Source organism: Mus caroli, unplaced genomic scaffold (assembly GCF_978045245.1).
Source record: "Mus caroli unplaced genomic scaffold, Mus_caroli_1 scaffold_14, whole genome shotgun sequence".
NCBI classification, from domain to species: domain Eukaryota; kingdom Metazoa; phylum Chordata; class Mammalia; order Rodentia; family Muridae; genus Mus; species Mus caroli.
In genome coordinates this window covers 113237726-113243725 of record NW_028227269.1, presented here as the reverse complement: position 1 = coordinate 113243725, position 6000 = coordinate 113237726, and positions in this window count along the sequence as shown.

Below are 6000 nucleotides of genomic sequence, written 5' to 3'. Positions count from 1 at the left end.
TCCTAAGAATTCCTCTCCACCTCTCCCCACACCTCTGGATATACTAACTTTCTATCTCCCTGTATAAAAGAGCAGAAGTCTAAGACATAACAACAAAGCAACAAAGCATGACAAACTAAAATATGGTAAAATAAAACAATACCTATTGTGTTAAAGTTGGACATGGCAAACAAAGAAGAGGATAAATTACCCACGAGCAGGCAGAAGTGGCAGCAAACCACTAAATTTTACAATAATTATCAGGAGCCACATAAAAATACTAAGCATATATATACATATATATGTGTATATGTATATATATATATACATACATAATCTCACCTTCTACAAATTCAACATGCAATAAAATACTCAAATAAGCAATGTATATGAAAGAAAACATGGAGAATTTTTTCTTATGGACTTAGGTGACCCCATTCAACATATCTTCTTCTAGGCCCATTTGATACTTTAAGATTTTGTATTTCATGTTTTAGTATGAGTAGTGTTCCATTGTCTATACATCCCACAATGTCAATATCCATTTTTCTTTTGTTACAGGTCTAGGTGGATTCCATTTCCCAATGCTGCGAATGGAGCAGCAATAAACATGGATGTGTTAGTGTCTCTGTAATAATATATAGAACATTTGAGGGCATGCCTTTGTGAGATATATCTGGGATAAACACGATTTTGTTTATTATTATTAGTGACATTTTCAGACTTATTTCCAAAGTCACTACATTAGTTTACACTCATATCAAAAGCAAGCAAGACTTAAAATTTTGCAGTATACACGTGCTTATTTGTTATCACTTATATTCTTGCTTATTCTCCTCACACTGTGGTCAAATTGGAACATTAAATTTTAGTGGGTTTTTTTTGTTGATATTTTTATTTGTTCACTTCATATTCCCCAGTCCCCTTTCACACCTTCTCTCCCTTATCCTCTTCTCCTCTGAGTGGGTGAAGCCCTCTCCTTCCTAGGTATCCCCCTACCTTGCACATCAAGAGTATTCAGTACTAGAAACATTCTTTCCCAATGCAGCCAGACAAGGCAGACAAGTTCAGAGAACAGGATCCACAAGAAGGCAACAGCTTTACAGACCACCCCCACTCTGGTTTTGGGAGAGTCCCAGGAAGACTGAGCTGCACATCTGCTTCATAAGTTCAGGGGTCCTAGTTCTAGTCCATGTATGTGATTTTCTTGGTGATTTAGTCTCTGAGATCCCCCAAGCATCTGTGTTACTTAGCTCTCTTGATGTTCCTTGGGAGTTTCTATCTCTTCCAGATCCCTCAATTCTTCTCCAAACTACTCCACAAGACTCCCATAGTTCCATCCAATGTTTGGCTATGCGTCTCTCTGCATCTGTTTCAGACAGTTGCTGGGCGGAGCCTCTCAGAGGATAACTATGAGAAACACCTATCTGAAAGCACAAAAAGGGAACCATTAATAATGTCAGGGATTGGTGCTTGCCCATGGACTAGCCTCTAGTTTGGCCAGTATGTTGGTCATTTTCACTATCTTTGTCCCTGCATTTCTTGTAGACAGGAAAAGTTTTGGGTTGAAAGTTTTCTGGGTGGGTTGGAATCCCTATTGCTCCACTAGGGGTGTTTCTGGATACAGTAGTTACCTCTTCAGATTACATATCCCCAAAGTACTGTGTCACAGCTAAGGTCACTCCCATACAGAGGGACATCCAATCTCCTGCCACCTCTTTGCCCATGTTCATTGAATCTGATGCTCCTGAATCATACAGAACTGTAGGACAGGAACCATACAGAACAAAGATATCCATCAGAGGCCTATCATACTAGGCCCATTGAGGTTCATCTTCCTCTCAATAGTGACTACAAGAAGATCCAGGACAAATGCCATCTATGTTGCTAAAGACACTTCAAGGAGCATCAACAAATCGAGGGCAACCTGACACTTCCAACGCATAGTTAACCAACTACAGCATGCCCTGGATAGCCTAACACAATCAAGATACAAGAAAATGACCTTAAACCCAATCTTATAAAAATGATGGAGGTCTTTAAATAGGAGATGAATAAATCCATTAAGAAATACAGGAAAATACAAATAAACAGGTGAAGGTAATAATTAAAATGTGTAAGATTTAAAAATGGAATTAGAAACAATAGATTAAACACAAACTGATGGAATCTTGTAGATGGAAAGCCTAGAGAGCGGGAGCACTGGATGCAAGGATGATATTTCATAGTTCCATACCTTTGTTTGCAAAATTCATTATACCCTTGCTTTTAATAGCTGAAGTGGAGAGATGGTTCAGCAGTTAAGAGCATTGACTACTCATTCAAAGTCCCTGAGTTCAAATCCCAGCAACCATGTTGGCTCATAACCATCTGCAATGAGATCTAATGCACTTTTCTGGTGTGTCTGAAGACAGCTACAGTGTACTTAGATATAATAATAAATAAAACTTGAAAATAAAAAAAAATCTTATTTACCAGGTATGACTTAGGATTCCATTGTGTATGAACCACATTTTCTATATCCATTCTCTGAATGAGGGGTGACTAAGTTTTTTCCAGACACTGGCTATTACAAAAGGAGCTGCAATAAACTATTTATTACTATTAATAAATAGTAGAATACACATCCTAGTATATGATGGAGATATGTGGGGTATATGTCCATGAGTGTTATAGCTGGGTAGAAAGAACTATTCCTGATTTTCTTAGAAATCCCAAGACTGATTTCCAGAGTGGTTGTACAAGTTTTCACTCCTGCCAGCAACTAAAGACTGTTTTCCTTGCCAGAATGTGATGTATCTTGTGTTTTTGATCTTCAACAGTGTTATACTATTAGCTAAGGACTGTGGTACAGGGCATAGAGACACCAAACTTCAACTGACCCAGAGAACAATGTCATGCAGTTTAGAAAAACTTCAAAGACATCAGTTATGTTATACTGTGCCTAACCATGCAGTCTACAATCTCAGCCTTCAGGTAAGATGTACCGATTAGTGAAAAACTGTTATGCAGTGACCAGCTGTTTTCTGATTAGACTTGTGGTCTATTGCATAGGAACAACTTCCTCCAATTAAACATGGTCAAAATCCCATGGCTATGGACAACAGAGCTTCCTAGTGGTGTTGGTGAATTTCAAGATGTCCAACAGCCTTATAAATGTTCATATAATAGATTAGTGCTGTTCTCAGCCTAGATAAAGAAGCTCCTGTGTGCAATGTGTAATGACTGATGCAGGCATTCATGACTACTCAAAGTGATGAAAAGTATTAGAGTCCTCAGCCATATTTTCCAATATACTAACTAAATTAATGAAGATATGCAGTCATTAGATGAATATTTCATTAGTATCTCTTAGATATTGCATGTTACATACAATTTTGTATATTATTACATTATAGTGTATAAACAATAGTGTTCAGCATAATAAATAAAAATAGGGCAATCAGGAAATGAAAGAGTAAAAATTATAGGAGAAATAAGCACAGTGTTATATATTCATGTACATGAAAATTCGAACCATATGTAAAGGTTGCTATTCTATTTTCAGAATGTGTTTCTTATTCTTTGAAAATTTTATTAGTGTAGGAAATATTTCATGATCATGTGTACCCCACTATGTCCTTCTGTTTTCTACTGGCATCTTCCAGTATACCTCTTTCCCAACTTCCTGACCATGTTTTTAAATTACCTAACAGTATAGGAAGTCCAATCATTGCTATGTACATAAACATATGTTTGACATTAACTAGTACATAAGGAACATCTAGAACCTGTCCAAAGACAAGGAATTATATGTTGCTCATCAGTTCTCAAATGACAATATACCAAAAGCTTGGTGATTTACCTCAATAGTCCCTCACCATTGTGTTGTAGTATTTTAAAAATATAGATACACTTTGTTCAGTAATGAAAGCAGAAGTCATAGGCTCCAAGGTGGATGTATTACCCTTAGTGTCACATTTATGTAATCCAACACTAACATTCTACTATGTGGATCCAAGCCATCACTTAGCTATCTCAAATACTCTCATACTTTAACTTTGATTGGCTTGATTTATTCAGATTTTGTGGTGGTAAGTGTATCTGCTAAGAGTTCATGTGTGGAATGGTCATGTCACTTTCTGAGATAGCATTTCATGTCCATTGATCCCACATTCTGTATCTTATGTTCTTTCCAATCTCTCATTTGTGGGGAGGTTGATAAAGAGGACTAAACTGTGACTGAGTGCTCTTTAAATAATTCTCAAAACTTTGACCAGTAAGGAATGTCTGAATCTATCATTGCACACTGCACAAAGAAGCTTTTATCTTTAAGGCTATAGGTCTCCACTAATACACTTATCTACAATTGCATTGATTTTACCGCATGTGATGAAACTTTCTTATTCTCTCAAATAGAATATTTCTGTTGTGATATAATATATCATATTATATATAATCACACTTTCATTATACAATCACCTGCAGACAGCTATGCATTTTTCTATATTTTAGTTATTATAGATAGTCCTGCAACAATGTTTGATTTGCTAGTAATTCATTTTAGTAAGTTGTTTTTGTATCCAAACAGTCTATAAAGGCAAATATTCATTGCATGTATATAAAAGAGGCTTCAAACTCCCATATCTTTGTAAGTTTTGAAATTTCCAGTTACTAAAAGTATCACAACCACTTTCTACAAATTCATCTGATAGCCTTGTCCCAAAGTGGAACAACAGTCTCAGGTCAGAAATCCATTGAGAGCTTAGATCCTGATGTCACATGCACACATCTGCAGAGGGCTCAGGGAAAGAGCAAGGGATGCATTTCTTCAGAAATGATTAGGACATGGATCTTAGCATGCTGCCATCTGACCAAAATGTTCTCTTTCTCCTTCTATTCTTCCTGGACTAGATTCTTATCTAGCAAGTTCACTGCTCATAAATATGCAAATTACACAAATTTATGGTTGTTTCATAAAGAGATATCCACACCCAACCAATGTATAATCAGTTTCCTCGCCACAGTTACTGAACACTCTGACCTTCACCATGGAATGGAGCTGTATTCTCTTTCTATGGGCAGCATCTACCGGTATGGGGCTCCACAGTTCTTTCTGTGAAATAAAGAAAGAGCCTTAGATGACAATGCTATCCGTTCTGCCTTTCTCTCCACAGGTATCTATTCCAAGATCCAGCTTCAGCAGTCTGAATCTGAGGTGGGGGGCCTGGTGCCTCAGTGAAGATATCCTGAAAGGTCTCTGGCTACACATTCACTAACTACTATATGCACCGGTTGAAGCAGAGTCATGGAGACAGCCAGGAGTCGATTGGATATATTTATCCTGTAAATGTACTAGCTATGGCCAGAAGTTCAAAGGCAAGGCCACATTGACTGTAGACAATTCAGCCAGCACAGCCTACATGCAGCTCAGCAGCCTGACATCTGAAGCCTCTGCTGACGATTACTGTTCTAGACAAGTGCAGTGTTTCAACCACATCATGAGTGTGTCATAAACTCCCAAGGAGTAGGACGCTAAAATGACAGAGAAGATTAGCCTGGAGACTATTGCTCAGAAATATTCACCCTGAGTGTCCCTTTATCTGTTCCTGTTCACTGTACTATATGGTCTTTGTCAAAATTTGAAAATTATAACCAAATAAAATGATGTTAATTGGGTTTACCCCTAATAACACAATGTCTGTTGACAATATCTCGAGCAATGACTATCTCTGTTGGAATGTTTCCTCTTTAGTAAAACAATAAAAATATAATATCGTAAAAATGCACAATGATCAAAGCATGTTGGGGTTCTAAGAGACTTGATCTTTGATTGAGTAGGCTTGGATAAATTATAATATCATTAACATCATATAAATAAGTTCTGATGGAATAAATACTTCTCTTATAATGTTACGCTTTAAGTGAACTGAATGCTTGTTTTCAATACATCTTCCTTAAGAGCCAGCTATATCACTCCTGAACATTTACCCAAATGATCCTCCATCATCCCTAAAGGACACTTTCTCATCTATGTTCATA